This window comes from Castor canadensis, chromosome 5 (genome assembly GCF_047511655.1).
Source record: "Castor canadensis chromosome 5, mCasCan1.hap1v2, whole genome shotgun sequence".
Taxonomy (NCBI): Eukaryota; Metazoa; Chordata; class Mammalia; order Rodentia; family Castoridae; genus Castor; species Castor canadensis.
The window spans coordinates 104,996,418-105,022,596 of NC_133390.1; the positions used below are offsets into that span (position 1 = coordinate 104,996,418).

General features: G+C 37.8%; 3 pseudogenes; all 3 read left to right on the forward strand.

The window, feature by feature from the left end:
- Positions 1–6,896: 6,896 nt before the first annotated feature.
- On the forward strand, positions 6,897–8,432 carry LOC141423466 (NADH-ubiquinone oxidoreductase chain 4-like; annotated as a pseudogene).
- Positions 8,433–8,454: 22 nt separating this feature from the next.
- On the forward strand, positions 8,455–10,328 carry LOC141423467 (NADH-ubiquinone oxidoreductase chain 5-like; annotated as a pseudogene).
- Positions 10,329–12,454: 2,126 nt separating this feature from the next.
- On the forward strand, positions 12,455–20,826 carry LOC109678924 (RNA-binding protein EWS-like; annotated as a pseudogene).
- Positions 20,827–26,179: the final 5,353 nt, after the last annotated feature.

Consider the following 26,179-nt stretch of genomic DNA (forward strand, 5'->3'; position numbering starts at 1 on the left):
GTGTTTGAGTATATTCTACTGTTTCTTTTGTTGTAGAGGTCACATTGTATTGCATTGAGGTCAAAAAGCATGCAGGGGGTTATTTCAATTTCCTTATATTTGTTAAGATTTGCTTTGTGACCTAAAACATTCCTTATTTTTGGAAAAGTTTCATGGGTTCTTGAGAATAATGTGTATTGTGCTGTTGCAGGATGGAATATGTCTGTCAGGTCCATTTGATCTATGGTGTCATTTAATTCTAGAGTTACTGTGTGGATTTTCATCTGGATGGCCTATCTATTGGTGATAAAAGTGTATTGAAGCCTACCATCATCACATGCTTTCATCTGTCTGTGTTTTTAAGTCCAATAGTATATATTTAAATAAGTTGAGTACACCAACATTGGGGGAATATGTGGGAGCATATTTCCTCTTCATATATTGCTCCAGTTATTAGTATGAAGTGGCCTTTTTTTTGTCTCTTCTGACTAATTTATGTTTGTAGCCTAGTTTATCTTGTATAAATATTGCTATTTCTACCTGCTTTGGGGGTCTTTCACCCTAAAATAATGTTTGTTTTCATTTGCAAGGTAGGTTTCTTGTAAAAAACATATTGTCGGTTCTTCCTTTTAAGCCAGTTTGCCAATCTGTGTCTTTTGATGGGGAGTTGAGGATCTTAACATTCATTATTAACATTGAAAGGTATGTGGTGATCCTGCCATTAAGTCATTTTTGTTGTGTCAGCTTTGGGTGTGTGCAACCAATTCTGTGCTAATCTCTGATTATTTGTCTGCTTTTCTCTTTAGATTTAATATTTTCCAACCTTTTCACAGTTATTTGATTTCATCTTCTGTGTGCAGGAGTCTTTTCAGAACCTTCTATAGTGGTCTTTTAGGGTCATGTATTATTTTAGTTTCTGTTTATCATGGAAGATTTTTATTCCCCCTTCAATGTTGAATGATAGTTTTTCTGGGTTGATTATCTTAGGACTGAAATTGTTTTCTTTCATTGCTTGATATACCTCCATCCATGCCCTCTTGCTTTTAAGGTTTCTGTTGAGAAATCTGCTGTTATTTTGATGGGTTCACCTTTATATGTTATTTGATTTTTCTCTCTTCTAGCCTTCAATATTTTTTCTTTGTTCCATTTGTTAGTTGTTTTAACTATAATATGCTGTGGAGAGGTTCTATTTCAGTCATGTCTCTTTGGTGCTCTTGAGGCTTCCTGTACCTGAATGAGCATCTTTTTCTTGAGATTTGGACATTTTTCTGCTATTATTTTGTTTAATATATTATCTACACTTTTGACTAGCTCCTTTTCTCCTTCTTCATTGCCCATGATTTTCAGATTTTTGTCCTTTAATGCTGTTGCAGAGTTCTTGCAGATTACATTCACAGCTCTTGAGCTTTTTGTCTAAGAATTCTTCTCCTTTTTTTAAATATATATTTTGCCCTGAAATTTTGTCTTCCACTTGTTCCAGTCTGTTGGAGTGGCTTCAAATATTATTTTTTATTTGACTTAAGGAAACTTTTTATTTCCAGAATATCTGTCTTTTTTCTGAGATTTTCTGTATCTTTATTAAACTCTTATTTCATATTTCATAGTATCTTCTTTATTTCATTTACCTCTTTTTTATACTCTCCTTATTTTAATTTTGGAATTTGTTGAAATCCTATCTGAGTTCATTTAACTTTTTTCTTTGTCTTCATGAGTTTTTATCTATGTTTTCTTGTGATTCATTGAGTTATTTTTGTATGTCCTCTTTAAGCTTGATGAACATTTTTATTACCATTCTCATTACATCAGCACCTGGGGATTCATCCCCTTCACTTTCCTCCAAATCCTCTATTATGTTATAGTTAATCTTTTGAGGTGTTGTAATCTCCTATTTTGTGCTTTGTTTCTGGGTTGATGATTACTTAGCTCAGGGTTTTAATCACTTGTTATCTTTCCCTTGACTTCATTTCTATGCTTTTACTATCTTCATTGTTTGCTATGTTTTTGTAATATTTCTCTTCCCTGACCTGGAGTTATAACCTATAGCAATAACAAATTTGCAGATTCAATGACAAACCAGTTATTTACATGATCCATAAAAAATCTCTTGGTGATATTAACTATAAACAGTGGGTATTGGAGAAATAACTTTTGTTTACATAGAGATAGATACTTAGGTTATTAAAAAGATGGCACTAGAAAAGAGGACAGGAATGGATGATGGGATGAGTGAGAGAAGAGGTATGAGGTGTGGGGCTTACAGGGTAATAAGGTTCTAATGTGTATAAAGTTGTAATTCATTCATTGTGGGGAGGGTGCTCTTGTCAGGTATTGCAGAGGGATATGAGAGGCTAGGTAACATGTAAAGTTGCTGTAATAGACTATCCAGTGAGTGGTGAGTGTGAAGGATGTAGGGACTGGAGGAAAAGGGATGGGAAGGAGAGGAAGGTAAGGAGAAGAAAAAAAGTGAGAAAAGAAGAGAGAAGAAAAAAACAGGAGAGAGGAAAGAAAGTGGAGCAAGAAAGGGCTAAGCAAATTGATATTAGTACAGAATGGAAGAGGTACACACATTTACAAGAAATTAAAAATTAAAAAATAAAAACACTAAATAAAAAAATATATATATATATACATATATAGTCATTGTCCAAATTTCTTCCTTGTGATGGAGAAGAATGTGATCCCTCTCAGTTCTGGGCCCTTTTCTTCTGATTTCTAACCCAGGTGCCTACATGCTTGACAGGGCATTTCTCTGAGTCCCTTCTTAATGTCAGTGTGCTGACTGTATAGCAATGGATGTTGCCCTTCCCTATTGAACAGCTTAGGGGTGGATTGGCTCAAGGTGTTTGAGCCCAGGCTCTTCATGAGCCCAGGCTCTTCATGGTGGGATGGAGTGTCTGGTGTAGGCAGGTTCTTTGAAATGCTCACAGTAAGAGCTGGTATGTGAGCAGTTGCTGGTTCCTACTGCCCACAGGGCAAGTCTGGGATCTAGAATTGAGCTTTTTGGTCAACTGCTATTCTCAGATTTCTGTCATTTTCAGTTCAGTTTCTTCAAAGTGGTTAAATGTGCTAATGTGTTGATTTCATCAGACTGTGACTGAGCCACCCCACCCCCACATAAGCTGGATCAGCTCATCATTCTTCTTTATCCCCACCAGAGATGAAGTTTACCCTCCATTTATTTGGCCACATGTTTTGTCAGAGGGGTGCAATATGCCCACATCCTTCACTGGACTGTGTGGTTCCCTCCAGAGCAGATGATGTGTTGTGCTCACCTGGGATAAGGTCAGCTCCAGCAAGGTACAGGCAGATAGGAATCTGAGGTTCTGAGTCTGTGAATTATGGCTGGTCCTAGAGATCCCAGATGCTCGCAGAACTCATTCTCAGTTCTCTGTGTTGCATTTTGTTCTTCCAAAAGAAGAGAAAAACAACCAAAAAAAAAAAAAAAGGGAAAAAATGGCTTCCAGTGGTTGGACTGGCAGCTGCTGGTCTATAGTGGCCCAGGTTCCTGGGTTGTTAGGTGGTATAAAAAGTTAATTTAAGAGGGCAGTTGTGGCACATTAAGTGCCCCCCTATGCTTTGGCAGTACCTTCTTTGGCAAAAAGGTGGATTACCTGATCTTTGCTACCACAAAATTTAAGTATTCTTTTGGATCATGGAGCTTAGTGTTCTATGGTCCCTCTGCTATCCACCATCTTACTCTCTTTCTCTATTTCCTTATATAAACTTATTTTCTCCTTTAAAGCAATTCTTATTTTACTGCTGTTCTTATATTTGTTCCACACTAAGTAAGATAACATAAGACTTTCCAGAGAAGTCAGAAAAATAAGCAGAAATGGCCCCTCACATGTGAGAGAAGGAAGATTTCCATTAGTTCTAAATAAAGTGTAAAGATGGCAATCAGTTTTCAAATTGAGTAACAAATACTTTCTGTAGAATCCCACAGAACTCTTCATGTTAGCTCTGTCTTTTTAAGCAGACATCATAATAGAGGAGACTAGTAAGGGATCTATTAATAGATGATATTTATGGAAGATAAAAAGAGGTAAATGTGGAATTTAGGTGGAGAGGATTTCAGAGTAGCTCTGATGCTTGGTGTCTTAGTACATTTATACTGCTATGACACATTGCCTGAAATTCAGTAATTGCTAAAGAATGCAGATTTATCCATTATAGTTCTAGGGGCTGGAATGTCCAAGGATCTGATGATCAAGTTACCATGTGATGGAAGGTAGATGGGCAAGAAAGCACACATGCACATACATGAAAAAGGAAATGGATCAAACTTATTTTTTATCAGGAACTCAACCACAGACAAATAATCCACAACATTAATCTACTCATAAGGTGAGGACTCTTATGACTTAATTTTTCCTTGAAAGCCCTGTCTTTCCACACTGCTACATTGGGTGTTAAATTTCCATCACAAAGATATTAAAGTACATATTAAAACCATAGAACGTGGTGAGGTAAAAGAGATGGCTAACATTTAAAAGGGAAAGCTTCATGTCTCTTATTTATAACATCATAACATGAGACTGTTTCTTAGATATTTTTTGACACTAAGTCTTTCTATTTATCTTTGTAATCATCATGTGTTTGTGTTCACTACTTTTTAATTTGGCCTTTAAAATTCCCTCAATTATATTTTCTAAATTGTTTATCCCTCTCAATTTCTAATTCCACTTGAATAACAAAAACATCTCTTGAAACAACTTCACCTATCTTATATAGTACTGAAATTATATCTAAGATATTATATTTTTGTGTCTTTGCTCTGGACTCAACTGAGTCCCTAATCACTTATGTGACTCCTAAGAAAGGTGAATTTATTAACCTTTTTACAGGAATAGTCACCAAGTTGAGGGCTTACCTTGTGGTATAGCCAGAAGACTTGATTCTACATTCCTTGAATTGCATTCTGTTTTTACTAAGTTAACTCTAGTCAGAATGGTATTGGTTTATATTGCATAACAACAGCATGAAGGATTTTCTCTGTTACTTCATTCTTTTTCCTGACTTCAGTTGCCTTCACATTGTTAATGATTTCAACTCTAATTGAAGCCATTTTTGTAATTATATTTTACCTTATTTGTTTGTAATTCTAGACATTCTAGCATTTTTGTGGGGATTTTTTGGCTATGTCTGTAATATCTTACTAAAGATGATCACTTGAATATGCTATTATTTTCTTTCATTAAACTATGGAATATAAAATAAATGATATTCAAAATGATAAGTAAGAACCTTTTTATTTCTATGAAAATGAGTGGAAATGTTTAAGTGCTTTCTTCCTAATTAAAGATTTAATGTGAAAATAAATGCAATTTATGATATATATAATGAAATTTAATGCATATATCATACTACCCCAAAGTGGAATGTAAGGAGATACATGGGCTGATCAGTATGATTTACATTCTTGGGGTTAAATTATGGCACTGGGGTGACTTTTAATTGTTGTTTCAGTATTTGAAGTCCAGAGGCAGGTCATAGAGAGAATATTTTTAGGGGAGTCATTATAAAATCAGGATGTATTCTCAGCAGAGAAATCCATCAGAAGCTCAAAATCTCATTCACTTGGAGACACAAAATCAATAAAAGAAGCTTATACAACAAGGAAACCAAGAGCAAGGAGGAGCATAAAGAGTATGTGAAGAGGAGTAATGCCTAATACAAGAGCAGAACTAATAAAGCTAATAGGTAACTTTTTATTTTCTCATACAAGGAATTCATCTGATGAGCTTGAAATTTTTTGAGGAGCTGAAAGTAATTTGAGTCACAAAAGAATTCATAACTCAGATTAATTTGTAACTTGGTAAAATGTGTATAGGAAGATTTATGTTTAAAAATAACCTTTTCTTCTGGCTTACCACTTTACTGGACTGTTGAGATTTTCTCAATAGGTTCCTTCAAATCAGAAGGTGTGTTAGTTACTTTTCTCTTTGCTATGAAAAAATACATGACAGATACTTAAAGGTGGGAAAATTTACTTTGACTCATGGTGTCAAAGTTATCAATATATCGTGGTGGAGAGCATAAGACAAAGTAGAGGAGTTGATGTCATGACAGCAAGGAAGAAGAGAAAGGTGGAATACAGGAAGAGGCAAGTCAGACACAATCCTCAAGGACATGGTCCCAGTGCCTTGCTTACTCCAGCTAGGCCCCTCCTCCTATATCTCACCACCTCTCAATAATGCTGTCTTCTTCAGATTAACCTATTTATTAGGTCAGAGCCCTCAAGATCTAATCATCTCTGAAAATCCCTTCACAGACACACACAGAAGTGTGCTTTCCTAATCTCCTAAGCATTTCTTAATCTAATCAAATTGAGAAGCAAAATTCACCTTCAGACAAAAAAAAATAATATTTATGGTTTTTAATCAGGAGAGATCAAAATCACTAGAGTAATAAAAATCAATCCTCTCCCTTTTCTAATTATTTCTTTTGTAACACCAAAAGTGTATGTGTGCATAATACAGAAATAAGTCTCTCCTTAATGTTTTACTATATTAATCCTGGTGAAGCAGCCAAATGGAGAATTCTTTGGTTCTGCATATATGACTCCCCAAACACAGATTTACCACACTGTCCAATGCACTTGCCACTTGCCTTATGTGGCTGTTCATTTGTAGATTAACCAAAGTTAAATAAAAGTTTAAAAGTACCTGTCAAACTGGATATATTTCAAGGGCTCATGAGCCCCTTGTGTCCACAAGTTACCATACTGGGTAGTGTAGATGTAGAGCATGGTCACTATTGCCAGGAGTTCTATTGAGGTTGCCATCATTTAACCACAAAGTTCTAAGACAAATGCCAAGAGCAGGAAACTACTAACTGAATGTTTATTGTATGCAGTGTGCTGAGTTACTTGACAATGTCATCTCTTGCTCATTTCTGAATATATGTATTTGGGTGGGATGATTACATATATACATGGAAGTGCCACAAGGCAGAATGGGCTATGTGCAAAACCTAAACCTCTTACAAAGCTAAAAATTATTATACCCACAATCGTACTTATTCCTATAACATGATTCTCAAAGAGCAACATAATATGAATTAACTCCACTGCCTACAGCCTACTAATCAGTATACTATGCTTATTTACTCTAAATCAATCAAATGAAAACAGCCTTAATTTCTCATTATTCTCCTCAGAGTTCCTCTCCGCCCCCCTCTTAATTCTAACAGCCTGACTATTACCACTAATAATTATAGCTAGCCAACAACACATGAACAAAGAACTAATAGAACGAAAAAAAATGTATATCACCATACTGGTACTACTACAAGTTCTATTACTTATAACATTTACATCCACAGAACTAATCTTATTTTACATCTTATTTGAAGCCACACTAATTCCCACACTAATTATCATTACACGATGAGGAAACCAAACAGAACGACTTAACACAGGCCTGTACTTCCTATTTTACACACTAATTGGATCCTTATCCCTTCTAGTTGCATTAATTCACTTACAAAACTGGCTAGGATCCCTAAACCTTCACATCCTCAACTACTCAGAGCAACTAAACCTATCATGATCAAATGACCTACTCTGACTAGCATGCATAATAACATTTATAGTTAAAATACCATTATATTGACTATACCTATGACTACCTAAAGCCCATGTTGAAGCACTTATTGCCGGCTCCATAGTACTAGCAGCTATTCTACTAAAACTAGGAGGATATGGTATAATATGAGTTACCATCCTCCTATCACCCATCACAAACCACATAATATACCCATTTATATTACTCTCACTATGAAGCATAGTAATAACCAGCTCAATTTGTTTATGACAAACAGACCTAAAATCCCTAATTGCATACTCATCAGTCAGTCACATAGCGTTGGTAATTGTCACCATCTTAATCCAATTCCCATGAAGCTTTATAGGAGCTACAGCATTAATAGTAGGCCATGGTTTAACCTCTTCAGTCTTATTATGTCTAGCAAACACAAACTATGAACAAGTGCATAGCCGAACCATACTCCTAACTCGAGGCCTACAAACAATACTCCCATTAATGGCCCTATGATGGCTTATAGCAAGCTTAACCAACCTTGCACTTCCCCCAACAATTAACCTAATCAGAGAACTAATAATCATCACCTCCTCATTCTCATGATCCAATTTCACCGTCCTCCTTATAGGAGCCAATACACTCATCACAGCCTTATACACCCTATACATACTAACCACTACTCAACGAGGCAAATCTACCTACCACATAAATAACATTCACCCATTATTCACATGAGAAAACTCCTTAGTCCTCCTCCACCTACTCCCCCTACTCCTCCTATCTTTAAATCCAAAAATCATTCTCAGCAAAATATTCTGTAAATATAGTTTAACAAAAACACTAGATTTTGTGAATCTAGAATCAGAAACCAAAATTTTCTTATTTACCGAGAAAGTACACAAGAACTGCTAACTCATGCCACCATACCTAAAATATGGCTTTCTTACTTTTAAAGGATGGTAGCTATCCGTTGGTCTTAGGAACCAAAAAATTGGTGCAACTCCAAATAAAAGTAATAAACATATTAACTTCATCCATAATCATAATAATCCTCATATACCCTATCCTAATATCCCTGACAGACTTTTACAAAAATAAAAACTATCCTGAATATATTAAAACCTCAGTTAAGCTAGCATTCATCACTAGCATAATTCCCATAATTATATTCCTCCACCTAAGTAAGGAAACCATCGTATCCAATTGACACTGGCTCACCATCCACACCACAAAACTCTCACTCAGCCTCAAACTAGACTATTTTTCACTATTATTCATGCCAGTAGCTCTATTCGTAATATGATCAATCATAAAATTCTCCCTATGATATATATACTCTGATCCTAACATCAACCAATTCCTTAAATACCTACTATTTTTTCTTATCACCATACTAATCCTAGTCACAGCAAATACCCTATTTCAACTTTTCATTGGATGAGAAGGAGTAGGCATCATATTATTTCTCCTCATCGGATGATGATATGGACGCATCGACGCCAACACCTCCGCACCAAAAGCAATCCTATTCAACCGAATTGGGGATATTGGATTCATCCTATCATTAGCATGATTTTTAATTTGCTCTAACTCATGGGACCTACAACAACTATTCATGGACCCTAAAATAACAACAATCCCCCTGCTAGGCCTACTACTAGCTGCCACTGGAAAATCAGCCCAATTTGGACTCCACCCATGACTCCCCTTAGCCATAGAAGGTCCAACACCAGTATCAGCCCTACTCCACTCAAGCACAATAGTCGTGGAATTGGATTCGCAGGAATCTTCCTTCTAATCTGATTTCACCCTCTCCCAGAATCTAACCAACTAATTATATCAACCATGCTGTGCCTAGAAGCTATCACAACCCTCTTCACAGCAATCTGTGCCCTAACACAGAATGACATCAAAAAAATCATCGCATTCTCAACTTCCAGTCAACTAGGCCTAATGATAGTCACCCTTGGATTTAACCAAACCTACCTATCATTTCTCCACATCTGCAATCATGCATTCTTCAAAGCAATACTATTCATGTGCTCAGGATCCATCATCCATAGCCTCAACGATAAGCAAGATATTCACAAAATAGGTGGATTAGCCAAAGCTATACCATTCACACCTTCCTCTCTGACAGTAGGAAGTCTAGCACTCACAGTCATACCTTTCCTAACAGGATTTTACTCCAAAGACCTTATCATTGAATCCGCCAACACGTTGTACACCAACGCCTGAGCCCTACTAATTACAACCTCCCTTACAGTTGTATACAGCACACGAATCATCTTCTTTGCCCTCCTAGGATAACCTCGATTCTACCCACACATCAACATCAATGAAAACAACCCACAACTTATAAACTCTATTAAATGATTACTTGTAAGAAGCATTTTTGCTGGATTTATTATCTCAAATAACATTACCCCCATACTCACCATACCACTATACCTAAAACTAATGGCCTTAGGAGTCAATATCCTAGGATTCACTATCGCAATAGAACTCAACAACATAACCTACAACCTAAAACTAAACCTAAACTCCAACACCAAATCATTTTTTACCATACTTGGATTCCTCCCAACCATTATACACCACACTTCACCCAAAAACACACTGACACTCAGCCAAAAAGCAGCATCAACCCTTTTAGACATAATTTGAATAGAAAAAACCATACCCAAATTAATAGCCAACATACAAATTAAAGCCTCTATCACTGTATCTAACCAAAAAGGAATAATCAAGTTATACTTCCTATTCTTCTTACTATCTATAGCCTTAGCACTAACAATTATTATCTAATTACCATGAGTAATCTCAAGAACAATAAAAATACTTACAAATAAAGACCAACCAGCCAACACCATCAATCAACTTCCATAACTATAAACAGCCTCAACACCCATGACATCTCTATTAATATATTCCACCCCCTCACCACTATAAATAACCCAATCACTTGTATTATAAATACCCCCAACACATCCACTTCATCATTCTTCACTAATAAAACCAAAAAAACCAACTCTACAAACAAACCTAGCATTGAAGCACCCCAAATAACCACATTGGAACCCCACGTCTCAAGATAATTTTCAATAGCCATCGCCGTGGTATAAACAAATACTACTATCATTCCACCTAAATAAACTAAAAACATCATAAATAGGAGAAGGCTTAGAAGAAAATCCTACAAAGCCCAACACAAACATAACACTCAATAAATACATAGAATATGTAGTAATTTCCACGTGGACTTAAACCAAGACTAATGACATGAAAAATCATCATTGTAATTCAACTACAGAAACCTTTAATGACAAACATCCGAAAAACACACCCATTAATAAAAATCATTAACCACTCATTCATTGTCCTCCCAATGCCATCCAATATCTCAGCATGATGAAACTTCGGTTCCCTACTAGGAATTTGCTTAATTCTACAAATCGCAACAGGATTGTTTCTAGCAATACACTACAAGTCAGATACCACAACAGCATTCTCTTCAGTCACACATACCTGCCAAGACGTAAACTACAGTTAAATTTTCCAATACCTTCATGCCAATGGAGCTTCCATATTCTTTATTTGCCTATTTATACACGTAGGATGAGGGATCTACTATGGATCCTACACCTTCAGAGAAACATGAAACATTGGTATTATGTTATTATTCACATTCATAGCCACTACCTTTATAGGATACGTTCTCCCATGAGGACAAATATCATTTTGAGGTGCCACAGTAATTACCAACCTACTCTCAGCAATCCCGTACATTGGATACAATCTAGTAGAATGAATTTGAGGCAGATTCTCTGTAGACAAAGCCACCCTAACCTGATTCTTCGCATTCCACTTCATCCTACCTTTTATTATCACAGCACTAGCAATAGTCCACCTCCTATTCCTACACGAAACAGGATCAAACAACCCATCAGGAATCAACTCAGATTCTGAAAAATCCCATTCCACTCATACTTCACCATTAAACACTCCTTTGGATTTCTACTCTTATTTACCTTCCTTCTGATCCTAGTACTATTCTCTCCAGACTTATTAGGAGACCCAGACAACTACACACCAGCCAACCCCCTAAACACACCACCACACATTAAACCAGAATGATACTTCCTATTTGCATACGCAATCTTATGATCCATCCCCAACAATCTCGGTGGAGTCATAGCTCTAGTATTATCCATCCTAATCCTAGCAGCTTTCCCTCTCCTCTACACATCTAAACAATGAAGCCTAATATTCTGCCCAATCAGCCAATGCTTATTCTGAGCACTAACTGCAGACCTCCTCATCCTAACATGAATTGGCAGACAACTTGTCCAACCCCCACTTATCATCATAGGACAAATAGCATCCATCCTATACTTCCTCACCATTCTCGTCCTCATACCCACCACCAGCCTAACCGAAAACAAAATACTTAAATGAAGAGTCCTTACAGTATAAACATTACTTTGGTCTTGTAAACCAACAATGGAGAAAAATTATCCCCTTAAGACATCAGGGAAGAAACAAAGTCCCACCATCAGCACCCAAAGCTGAAATTCTTACAATTAAACTACCCCTGCATCTAATTTTATATCACTTAATCTTAAGTAATACACTAGTATGTAGGCATTACAATAATCTATGTATACCGTGCTTTCGGTTACATTCCACATTAATAATGCTTGAGTACTTAAAATGTTAATCATACATAGTACATAAATGTATAATCATACATGAAATCCACCACCCCAAGAATATAAGCACATACATAAATAACAACTCGGACTATAGTACATAGAATGTTAATGTACGTAACTCAACTACAACAGGATATTCACCACCAACGACTACCTATTAACAGGACATAATACATTAGTCTATTGATCGTACATTAAGTCAAATAAATCCTCGTCAAAATGGATATCCTCTACTATGTTTGGTCCCTTAATCTACCATCGTCCGTGAAATCAGCAACCCGCTCGGGAAGTGTCCCTCTTCTCGCTCCGGGCCCATTAAACTTGGGGATTTCTGTAATAAAACTATACCTGGCATCTGGTTCTTACTTCAGGGCCATGATAACTAGATCGCCCACACGTTCCCCTTAAATAAGACATCTCGATGGACTAATGACTAGACTGGTCCATGATCAACATAACTGTACTGTCATACATTTGGTATTTTTTAAATTTTTGGATGCTGTGACTCAGCATAGCCGTCAAGGCATGGTCTCAGTCAATTCTATTGTAGCTGGACTTTTAAATCAATATTCTTTACCCGCATAATAAAAATCAAGAGGTGTTAGAACTCCATGCTTGTTGGCATAAGGAAAATACAACACACGCATACGCATACACGCATACATGCATACACATATACACGTATACATGTATCTATGGGCAAACCCCCCCACCCCCCCACATGACTAACTCTTGCCAAAACCCCCAAAAAAAGAAACATGCTCTACACACAAAACTTCTATATGTACATCTACCCAAAACCCTATAATTTTACTTTTTTATTTTGCACATTCAATTTATTAATGTGCCATCTAAGTATCTTGTAAATTAAATTACACAATGCACAAATTTCAACCACCACATGAGCCAACTTTATACTCCTTTCCCCACATACTAGTAAGATACCTAAAATAATTAACCACATTAAAGAAGAAAGTAACCTTAAATACAAAAGTTAACGTAGCTTATATATCAAAGCAAGGCACTGAAAATGCCTATATGGATTATATAATCCCATAAACAAATAAAAGTTTGGTCCTAGCTTTTTTATTAGTTTTCAGTGAAATTACACATGCAAATTTCCGTGCCCCAGTGAATATGCCCTCTAGGTCTAATAGACCAAAAGGAGCAAGCATCAGGCACACAAACTTGTAGCTAAAGACACTTTGCTTCATCACACCCCCACGGGGCACAGCAGTGATAAAAATTAAGCGATAAATGAAAGTTTGACTAAGTTACACTCACTTAAGGGTTGGTAAATCTCATGCCAGCCACCGCAGTCATACGATAGACCCAAACTAATAAACCTCGGCATAAAGCATGTTTAAGAATTTTTCCCCCAATAAGAATAAACTTTACCTAAGCTGTAAAAAGCTACAGCTAGAGGAAAAAATAATTACTAAAGTAATCTTAACAAATCTGAAAACACGACAGTTAAGACCCAAACTGGGATTAGATACCCCACTATGCTTAGCCGTAAACCTAAATATGCAGACCCAACAAATATATTCGCCAGAGAACTACTAGCAACAGCTTAAAACTCAAAGGACTTGGCAGTGCTTTATATCCATCTAGAGGAGCCTGTTCTATAATCGATAAACCCCGATTCACCTCGCCATCTCTTGCTAAGTCAGCCTATATACCGCCATCTTCAGCAAACCCTACTTAAGGCACTTAAAGTAAGCTAAAACATGCAACATAAAAATGTTAGGTCAAGGTATAGCCAATGAGATGGAAAGAAATGGGCTACATTTTCTACCCTAAGAAAACCAACGGAAACTCTTATGAAACTGAAGAGAATAAGGAGGATTTAGCAGTAAATTGAATTTAGATAGCTCAATTGAACCGAGCAATGAAGCACACACACACAGTCTGTCACCCTCCTCAACATTTTTACTACAAAACTTACATAAACTACTACCACAAAAATTAAGAGGAGATAAGTCGTAACAAGGTAAGCATAGTGGAAAGTGTGCTTGGAACATCAAAATGTAGCTTAACTATAAAGCTCCTGGCTTACACCCAGAAGATTTCACACAATGAACATTTTGAGCCAATTCTAGCCCAAAAAACAATAATCACAACTACATCAAACCTGTAAAATAAAACATTCACCCACCTGTAAAGTATAAGTGATAGAAATACATACCAGGAGCTATAGAGCCAGTATCACAAGGGAAAGATGAAAGATTAATTCAAAGCACTAAAAAGCAAAGACCACACCTTGTACCTTTTGCATAATGATTTAACTAGAAGAAGCTTAACACAGAGAACTTTGCTAAGCACCCCAAAATCAGATGAGCTACCTAAAGACAGTTATCTATGAACACACTCATCTATGTAGCAAAATAGTGAGAAGATCTCTAGAGGTGAAAAGCCTACCGAGCCTGATGATAACTGATTACTCAGAACTGAATTTCAGTTCCACTTAAAATTTACCACAAGAAATAATATTCCAACATGTAAATTTTAATGTTAATTTAAAGAGGGACAACCCTTTAGATACAGATACAACCTTATATAGAGAGTAAAATCCTTTACACAGCCATAGTTGGCCTAAAAGCAGCCACCAATTAAGAAAGCATTCAAGCTCAACCAAACCCATCCCTGAATTACAAGAACCAACATGACCTCCTATACTACAAACTGAGTTAATCTATTTCCCAATAGATGAGTTAATGTTAATATTAGTGACAAGAAAAAATTCTCCGAGCACAAACTTATATCAGACCAAATAAATCACTAAGAGTTAACATATATATAGTAAAAAACAAACACAGGCCTAACCTATAAAACAAAATGTTAACCCGACAAAGGAGTGCTATAAGAAAAGATTAAAAAAAGTAAAAGGAACTCGGCAAACAAAAACCCCACCTGTTTACCAAAAACATCACCTCTAGCATAACAACTATTAGAGGCATTGCCTGCCCAGTGACAAATGTTAAACAGCCGTGGTATCCTGACTGTGCAAAGGTAGAATAATCATTTGTTCCCTAAATAGGGACTTGTATGAACAGCTTGACGAGGGTTTATCTGTCTCTTACTTTTGATCAGTGAAATTGACCTTCCCATGAAGAGGCAGGAATCAACCAATAAGACGAGAAGACCCTATGGAGATTTAATTTTTCAACCACAATTATATAAACACACTAATCCCTAATGGCTTAACCCTATAATTTCTGGCTTGATAATTTTGGTTGGGGTGACCTCGGAGCACAAAACAACCTCTGAATGATTTAAATTTAGACTAACAAGTCAAAATACAGAAAAAATCATAAATTGACCCATCACTTCAGCAATGGACCAAGTTACCCTAGAGATAACAGCCCAATCCTGTTCTAGAGTCCATATCGACTCTAGAACATATCATTGAGGGTTTACGACCTCAATGTTGGATCAGGACATCCCAATGGTGCAACCGCTATTAAAGGTTCATTTGTTCAATGATTAAAGTCCTATGTGATCTGAGTTCAAACCAGAGCAATCCAGGTTGGTTTCTATTTACAAGTTTCTTCCAGTACAAAAGGACAAGAGAAACAAGGCCAACTCCCCATCAGAGCCTTAAATCTAATAGATACACTAACATTAATCTAGCAAATTATTTACTTACCTGCCCTACAACAGGGTTAGTTAAGGTGGCAGAGCCTGGCAATTGCATAAGACTTAAAACTTTACCTTCAGAGGTTCAACTCCTCTCCTTAACACTCCTAGGATATATACAATTACGAAAAGGCCCAAATGTAGTAGGCCCCTACAGCATCCTCCAACCATTCGCCAGTGCACTAAAACTATTTATTAAAGAACCCATACGACCACAAGCCTCCTCCCCACTGCTATTCTCCATTGTCCCAACCCTAGCACTCACCCTAACCCTCATTATATGAATCCCATTCCCAATACCACAACCCTTAATCAACATAAACTTTAGTATCCTACTTATTCTAGCAACCTCTAGCCTATCCATGTATGCCATCCTATGATCAGGCTGATCATCAAATTCTAAATGTGCCCTAATTGGAGCACTTCGAGCAGTCACACAAACAATCTCATACAAAGTATCCCTTACCATTATCATTCTATCAGTAATACTTATAAATGGATCATTCACCATATTCTCACTAATTACAACACAAGAACATATCTGACTCATCATCCCAGCATGACCACTAGCCATAATATGATTTATCTTAACATTAGCAGAAACAAACCGGGCCCCATTCGACCTAACTGAAGGAGAATCTTAACTTGTATCCGGATTCAACTTAGAGTATGCTGCTGGACCATTTGCCCTATTCTTCATAGCAGAATACATAAACATTATTATAATAAATGCTTTCACAATAATCATATTTCTAGGAGCATTCCACAACCTTCTAACCCTAGAACTATACACAAACAACTTCACCATCAAAACCCTTTGCCTCACCATACTATTTCTATGAATGTGAGCATCATACCCCTAATTCCAATACGACCAACTTATACATCTACTATGAAAAAACTTCCTCCCACTTGTTTTGGCCACCTGCATACTATATGTATCCCTCCCCATTGTCATATCAAGCATCCCCCCACAAATATAGAAATATGTCTGACAAAAGAGTTACTTTGATAGAGTAAAATACAGAGGTTTAAGCCCTCTTATTTCTAGAGCTACAGGAATTGAACCTAATCCTAAGAACTCAAAATTCTTCATGCTACCATATCATACCCAACTCTAAAGTAAGGTCAGCTAAATTAAGCTATTGGTCCCATACCCTGAAAATATTGGCTTATATCCTTCCCCACTGCCAAATTATCTTACCCACTATAATTATAGGAACAATAATCACAATAATAAGCTCCCACTGGCTAATAATATGAGTGGGTCTAGAAATTAATATGTTAGCATTCATCCCCCTACTAATCAACAAAGGAAACCCACGATCCACAGAAGCAGCAACCAAATATTTCATAACACAAGCCACAGCATCTATGCTGCTGCTAATAGCAATTGTAATTAACCTACTAGATTCAGACCAATGATCAATCACTTATATACAAAATCCCATTACATCCTTTATAACCCTAATAACATTAACTATAAAACTCGGACTAGCCCCATTTAATCTATGAGTACCAGAAGTCACCCAAAGAACTACTCTCATATCAAGGATACTACTACTAACATGACAAAAACTAGCCCCAATCTCCATCCTATATCAACTAACACCATCAATCAACCACCAGCTCATTATATCAATAGCCCTACTATCAATCATGGTAGGGGGCTGAGGAGGACTGAACCAAACACAACTATGCAAAATCATAGCCTATTCATCAATTGCCCATATAGGATGAATAATAGCCATCATCTCATACAATTCCATAGCCTTCATACTAAACCTAATCATCTATATTCTACTATCACCATGTTCACAATAATCAACCATAACTCAAACACACTAACCCTAGCCCACTCCTGAAATATAGCCCCAATAGTTACCCTAATACTACTCATCTCACTCTTATCACTCAGAGGACTCCCACCACTAACAGGATTTCTACCAAAATGAATCATCATTAATGAGCTAACAAAAAATGATCTAATCCTAACACCCACAATTATAGCCATACTAGCCCTACTAAACCTCTACTTCTACATACGATTAATTTACTCAACAACCCTAACCCTGTTTCCAACCACCAATGCCACAAAAATAAAATGATGACAATCCAACAATAAACACTCAATTCTTTTGCCCCCACTTTTCATTGTTACAACTATAACCCTACCCATAACACCTATAATATTTACCTTAAACTAGGAATTTAGGTTAAATAGACCAAGAGCCTTCAAAGCCCTAAGCAAGTTAAATAAACTTAATTCCTATAATAAGGACTGCAGGATATCACTCTACATCTCATGAACGCAAATCAAGCGCTTTTACTAAGCTAAGTCCTCACTAGATTGATGGAATTCAAACCCACGAAATTTTAGTTAACAGCTAAATACCCTAAACAACTGGCTTCAATCTACCTCTCCCACTGTCTAAGAAAAAAGGTGGGAGAGGCCTTAAATAAGCAAAAATGGCATTTTTTTTCTTCTTCGTTTTTTCTTACACAAAGTCAAAGAACAGGAGGATGGAACACCTCTTGCCTGGGGAGTAGGTACCAATGGGAGGGGGGAGGAGATGGAGAAATGTACAAATACTGTGTACACATGTATGTAAATGGAAAAATAATATCTGTTGAAGCTATTCCAGGAATGGGATGGGGGAGATGAAGGAGAATGGTGGAAGGGATGAATTCAGGTATGATATATTGTAAGAACTTTTGTAAATGCCATAATGTACCTCCACCTAGTACAGCAGTAGAAAAAGAAATTCTGTTATTTAATTTTAAGTATGATAAAACAGAAAAGCATCATTATAAGGAAAATGTACATTTCAATTAAAAGAGACTAAGAGTATGCCCCAAAGGAAGTTACCTTGGCAAAACCCTTGTAGGAATGTCTGTAGATAGGTATATATGTCTCAAGTATTAATAGGAAAGGCATAGAGATGGGGAGGGAAACTAAACTCTTCAACAAAGTGTTTATTGGGTTAGGGAAGATGAAATGGGGAAAATGGAAAAATAGAATTGAAATGGGTTTTTAAAAGTCTGGTTGTGGTGGTACATTCCTATAATTCCAAAACTTGAGAGAGTAAGGCAGGAGGATCTCGAGTTTGAGGCCAGTATAGGCACATGGGCAACAAAGACATGGAACCTATGGACAGCCTACCCAGGCTCAGACCACTGCCACATATGGGCAGTCCTCTGTGTAACTTCTTTTGGACAGCCTCCCACTGGTTACTCTACTCTAACTGCCCCCCCAAGCATACAGCCAGCCTGTCCAGGGGTGTAGAACTGGAGCATATGACACAACCACAGCCACAGTCACCACCACCCAGGCCTCCTATGTATCTCAGTTGGCTTATGGCACTCAACCTGCTTATCCAACTTATGGGCAGCAGCCAACAGCCTCTGTACCTGCAAGATGGCAAGATGGTAACAAGCCTGCTGAAGCTAGTCAACCTCAGTCTAGCACATGGTGTTATAACTAGCCCAACCTAGGATATGGACAGAGTAACTACAGTTATCCCCAGGTTCCTGGGAGCTACCCCATGCAACCAGTCACTGCACCTCCATCATATCCTCCTACCAGCTATTCCGCTATACAGCCGACTAGCTATGACCAGAGTAGCTATTCTCAGCAGAACACCTATGGGCAGCCGAGCAGCTATGAACAGCAGAGTAGCTATGGTCAACAATGCAGCTACAGGCAGCAGCCTCCCACTAGTTACCCCCTCCCCTGACACACCCCCAGACGGGATCCTACAGCCAGCCTCCAAGTCCATATAGCCAAAAGAGCAGTAGCTATGGGTAGCAGAGTTTATTCCAATAGGACCACCCCAGTAGCATGGGTGTTTATGGGTAGGAGCCTGGAGGATAATCAGACCAGGAGAGAACCAGAACAGAGTGGCCCTGATAACCAGGGAGGAGGAAGAGGGGATTTGATCATGGAGGCATGAGCAGAGGTGGGCAAGGAGGAAGATGTGGTGTAATGGGCAGTGCTGGAGAGCGAGGTGGCTTCCATAAGCCTCGTGGACCCATAGATGAAGGACCATATCTTGATCTAAGCCCTCTGCACTCTGACAACAGTACAATTTATGTGCAAGGATTAAATGGCAATGTGGCTCTTGATGATCTCCCAGACTTCTTTAAGCAGTGTGGGGTTGCTAAGATGAACAAGAGATCTGGACAGCCCATGACTCACATCTACCTGGACAAGGAAACAGGAAATCCCAAAGGAGACACCAGACTGTCTTATGAAGACCCACCATCTGCCAAGGATGCTGTGGAGTGGTTTGATGGGAAAGATTTTCAAGGAAGCAAACTTAAAGTCTCTTTTGCCCAAAAGAAGTCTCTGATGAACAGCATGTGGGGTGGCATGCCACCCTATGAGGGCAGAGGGATGCCGTCCCCACTCCGCAGATTCCAGGTGGCCCTAGAGGGACTGGAGGACCCATGGGTCACATGGGAGACCATGGAGGAGACAAAGGAGGCTTCCCCCGAAGAAGAGCCCGGGGTTCCCAAGGGAACCTCTGTGGAGAAGGAAATGTCCAACACCTAGCAGGAAACTGGCTGTGGAAACCAGAACTTCGCCTGGAGAATGGAATACAACCAGTGTAAGGCCCCAAGGCCCGAAGGCTTCCACCCACCACCCTTTCCACCTCTCTGTGGTGATCATGGCAGAGGTGGCCCTTGTGGCATGCAGGGAGGCAGAGGTGGCCTCATTTACTGCAGTGGTCCTGGTGGAATGTTCAGAGGAGGTCACGGTGGAGACAGAGGTGACTTCTGTGGTGGCCATGGCAAGGATCTAGGTGCCTTTGGCAGAGGAAGGTGAAGTGGTCCAGGGGAACCTTTGGCCTTTTAATGTAACAGATGGGAGGAAGAAGAGGCCGACTGCAGGACCTGGAAAGGTGGATAAAGAGGGCCACCGTCAGGAGCGCACAGACCAGCCTTACTAGACACAGAGACTCCACAGAGCTGCATTGACTACCAGATTTATTTTTCAAACCAGAAAATGTTTTAAATTTATAATTCCATATTTATAATGTAGGTCACAACATTACGATTATTTCTTATCTGTACTTTAGTATTTTTCACCATTTATGAAGAAACATTAAAACAAGTTAAATGGTAGTATACCTAGTTTTTCTTCCTTCTTTTAAAGATGGGCATTTAACCTTGACTTTAACATGGGAACTCCTGTGAGCCTGCTCAGTGTCTTTGTGGAAAACCCAGAGGGCCTCTAACTATAATAATGTTCATGATTGTGATGCTTTTTTGTTTTGTCTTTTTTTTTTTTTAAATAAAATTCCAAATATTTATTAAAAAAGAAAAAAAAAATTCGGGAGGAGATAGAAAAAGAAAATAAATGTACTTCTAAGGATCAAAACTTTAAAAAAATTTGCAAAGAAGAACAGCTACTTTGGTTTTTGAATTGAACATATACTGTTGTATTCAATATTAAGCCATAGCTGCCTTCACTTAACTATGACAACCTTTTATTATTTTAGAGTGGAGAATCAAGATAAAACAAATAGGGTTTGTGTTCCTGAGAAAGGTATGTAGCATTGGTCTTTTATCAAACAAATGATTTTTATTATTTTTTAAAATATTGGAAAAACTGAAAAACATGATCTCATTTCATTATGGGCCAGTGAGATACAGGGAGTTGTTTCAATTTTCTTATTTATGGTAAGACTTGCTTTGTGTCTGGAGAAATTTCCATGGTGTATTGAGAGTTACATGTATTGTACAAATGCTTGATGATATACCCTATAGTTGTTGGTTAAGTCATCTGGGTCTATAGTGCCATTTGATTCTGTGGACCTTTGTTGATTGTTTGGTCTAGATTTCCTATCTATTAATAAGAATGAAGTATTGGAATCTTCCACTGTCATTGTGCTGGAATCCATCTGTGCTTTTTAGTCTGGTCATGTTTGTTGGATGCACCAACGTCATTATGATAACAATTATGTTAACAATTATGCTTCCTGTTGATTGTTTTCTTTATAAGTATTAAGTGACTTTCTTTGTCTCTTGATTAATTTTGGTTTAAATTATATTTTATTAGATATGAGTATAGCTACTCTGAGGCCCATTTGCATGGAAGATTTTTTTCTATACTTTCACCTTAAGGCAAAATTTGCTTTTGCCATTGAGATGATTTCCATGTTGTCAATGAATTGTTGGCTCTTCCTATTTGATTTAACTCACTATTCTGTGATTTTTGATTGGAAGATTGATACCATTAACACTCAGTTTTAATATTGGAAAAGGTCATAATTCCCTCCATTTTGTTGTTCTCAAAGTGTTTGATTCTTTTATGGTCTGCATTTGCTTATGTACTCATCTGGTGAAATTTATTTTTTCCCATATTTTCCTGGCTATCTTTATCTTCCTCTACTATGTGTAGGATTCTGAGTATCTTCTACAGAACTGGTTTAGTGGTCATAAATTGCTTTAGTTTTTATCACAGGTTTGTATTTATCTTTCAGCTATAAATTATATCTTTGCTGGGTATAGTAATCTACGTTGGCAGTTTTCTTTCAGTGTTTGAAATACATCATTCCATGCATTCCTAACTTTTAAGGTTTCTTTTGAGAAACCTGCTGTTATTCTAATGGGTTTGCCTTTACATGTGACTTGTTACTTCTTTCTTACAGCTTTCAATACTTTCCTTGTTCTGCACACTTAATGTTCTAACTATATTTTGTTTTGGAAAGTTTTTTTCTCTTTCTGGTATTATATATTTGGTGTCTTAAAAATCTCCTGTACCTGAATGGCTACCTTTCTCAAGGTTTGGGAAATTTTCTCCTATTATTTTATTGACTATGTTTTCTATCCCTTTGACTTGCAACTGTCCCCCTTCTTCTATGCCCATGATTCATGCCTTGTTTTTTAGTAGTGCCCCAGATATCCTTCATGTTCCATTTATACATTTTTCCTTTTTCTTCATCTGACTGTTCTAATAAATCTACCTTGTATTCAAACCCTGATAGTCTGACTTTAGTTGATCTTCTCTGCTAGAGAGACTTTCCACATAAATTTTTGTTTGACTTATTGAGCTTTTCATTTCTGGAATTTCAGTGTGATTCTTTTTCAGGATTTCTGTATCTTTATTGCATTCTTCTGCACCATTTTCCTAATTTTGTTCAGCTGTTTATTTCTGTTCTCTTTAAGTTCTTTCAGCTATTTATTTGTATCCTCTTTAAATTCATTCATCTTTTTATCATGTCCTTTTTCATTTCATCTGTCATTCTTATGATCATTCATTTAAATTCTTTGTCTGGCATTCTTTTTCTTGTCACTATCTTTTGTGCTTATTACTATGAGGCTATTGACCTTTGGGAGCATAATGTTAACCATTTTTCACATTTCTTGTGTTCTTCATTGAGTCTTGTGTTTCCTTGTTTATGGGTTCATTTTACACACAGTTTGAGGGTGGGGCTCATCAAGGGTCAGTTGTCTACTTCTGAGCTGTTTCTACCTCAGAAAATTCTCCTCTTTGTATACTAGAAACCACTCCTGGCCACACGTTGCTTTTAGTCTATTTGCCAGGAAAGTTCTCACATGCTACATGGCTCATTCCATTTGTGCAATCCTGGGGAAATACATTTGCAGACTTTAGGATGCTGCCCAAATGCACTTGATATTGGAAGGAGCAAATAGTGCACTGAGTTCTGCACTGGTGGTAGAGAACTAAGAACTCAGGTGCTCTGCCTGCAGGTTTCAGTTTTTCTGACCCTGTGCAGCTGTTCACTGCCCTGTGGAAGATTTAGAATGGAGATACCACATGAGTCTGAGGTCCTGTGCTCAGAACTTTCAACTCCACTGAGAAACAAGCCCCCCAAACCACCAATTAACTACTGGATGCTGGGCACTACCCCAGCCATGAGCTTGGTGCTATTTTTACAGTGATCCCTTGGCACTGGGACTTGTTCTAGCCATGGAGGATAAGGCCAACAACTGCCAGGTCCTTCACTGCCTAAGTTCTTGGTGCTACTTTAATTTCTCAGCTTATCTGTGTCAAAGCCACTGCCTATTTTCAATCACTTCTTCTGACTGTCTTGTGATGGTTGTTATAGAACTCATTGAGCTGAGATTGTTTCTTAATTTTTTGAGTCCTCCAGCTGGTTCAGTCTCAAAATTTCCCTGGTCACTGGCAGTTTTGGGGAGTCTCGTGAGCTTTCACACAAGCTCTATTCTACTGACCTAACTGAGGGTGACTGGAGATGCAGAAAGGACAAAGGATAGAAGACAAACATGCAGAAAGTTAGGGTCAGGTGTGCTGGGTGCTTGAATGGAGACACATAACAGCCTCATTGCTTCTCTTCTCTATTAATTCTTCTTTTATTTTGCTTCTTTTCCATATTCTTTAAAACTTTTCTTCTAAGGTCTTTCTCCTTCTCTTTTCCATGTTTTCCTTAATCTCTCTTAAAGTCTTGACCCTCAGACTTGCATTGTCCCATGTTCTCTTTTAAAGTCTTGGTCCTTAGACTCACAGACACACAGCCAGCAGCAGCAGCAGCAGCATTCTCACAAGCCACCCTGGCAGTAGCTTGTGCCCCTTGCAAGCAGCCAAGCAATCAATCAATCCAACCAATCCATTAATCCAATCCTTCAGAGAGTCTTTTATATACAGTGGTAAACAAGAAGGTGGAGCAACAGTTCTTGGGGAGGGGAGTGACATTGTAACAAGAGAAACCTGCTCTCTCTCTGAATATAAACAACTTAGGAAAAGCATCTGTCCTGCATTTTGCCTTCACCTCTTCTGAGGCTGGAGCCATACCAAACTCAGCATATAGTTTATTTGACACAGCTGTGCTTATGTCAAGTTCTCACAGGCTTCTCATAATCTGCTCCCCACAGAGGATTTACTATAGCATGAGCATTCTGCCATGCTAGATAGTACTTTCTTTCTGTAATTTTTGTCTGATAGTGGAGCTGCTCTCATTGGGTAGGGAGAAGTGTCAAAATTTTGGGGCCTTTTGTGGTTCCCAGCTCTCAAGCAAGGAACCCTCAACTCATTCCAGTCTATACTTCACCCTCTTCTTGTTCACCTCTGATGGCATCTCCAACCTGGACACTGTGGCCCAAAGTCCCAGAACTTTCTGAGTTGTGATTTTTCAACTACCCTGGGTTGCTCAGTCTCAAAGTTTGCCTGCCTGCAGGCAAGCAGATTGCATGTAGCTTCTATAACTTAAGCTCTCTGTCAGTAAAAGCTAGATGCTTTGTTTTTGAAATTGTCCTAAGGAAATGGAACTGCTCAGATTGAATAGGATAGGAGTGCCAAACACTATCCGTTTCCCTTCCTGAGCTCCCTGTAATTTATCAGCTTACCCCAAGTCAAAGTCCCTTCCTGTGGTCATCTCTATGATCATCTCCTCTCACACACTTTATATGAGACTTCAGCATCCGTGGATTTTGTTATCCTGGAGGGGTTTCCTCGAACCAATGCCCCCTGAATGTGAATGTCATAGGAAACTGAGTTGGTTCTTTGCCATATATGCCCAGAATTATTATGGCTGGAACATATAGAAGTTCCATTTTTAATTTTTTTCGGAACTTCTGTATGTATTTCCATAGTGGATGGGATAGGTTGCACTCCCACCAATAGAGTCATATAATTGCTTTTTCTCCACATACTTGCCAGTATTTTGTGTTGTTTCCTTGATGGCAGCCATTCTGACTGGAGTGAGGTAGTTTTGATTTGCATTTCTAAAATGGCTACAGACATTGAATTTTTTTCATGTACTTTTCTTGGCCCGTTTTACTTCTTTATTTGAAAACTGTTACCAATCAATCAGGATGATTTAATAATCATCCTGATTATTAAATTTTAGTGAGCACTTACTGTTCACCAAATACTGTTCTAGTTTCTAAGCATAGAGAGATGAATAAAAGCATCCATTGCACATTGAAATAAAGTTAGCATTTCTGTGTGTTAGTTTAACCAGATTTCCAGTTTAAAAAAAGAGTCTGCAGTTCCATGGATGTACTGTATCTCAGAGTTAGAACATTTGGGAAGCAAGAAGCAGTGTTATAATTATTTTCATCTTGGGTTCATTAATTTTGACATAATTGGTCTCCTTCTTTTGTCCTGAAGGATTCCTTGTTTGGCATGAATCACAATGAGATTATTTAAGTGCACATCATCAACAATAGCTGCATGGAAAGCTCATTGGAGGAATATCTGTGAATATTCCTTTTGTCCTTTTGTATCTGAGAGACATATGAACATATGACACTAACTTTGAATCAATCTGGCTAAGCCCAGGGTCTTTATCACTACACTGCTGGGCACCAGTGGCT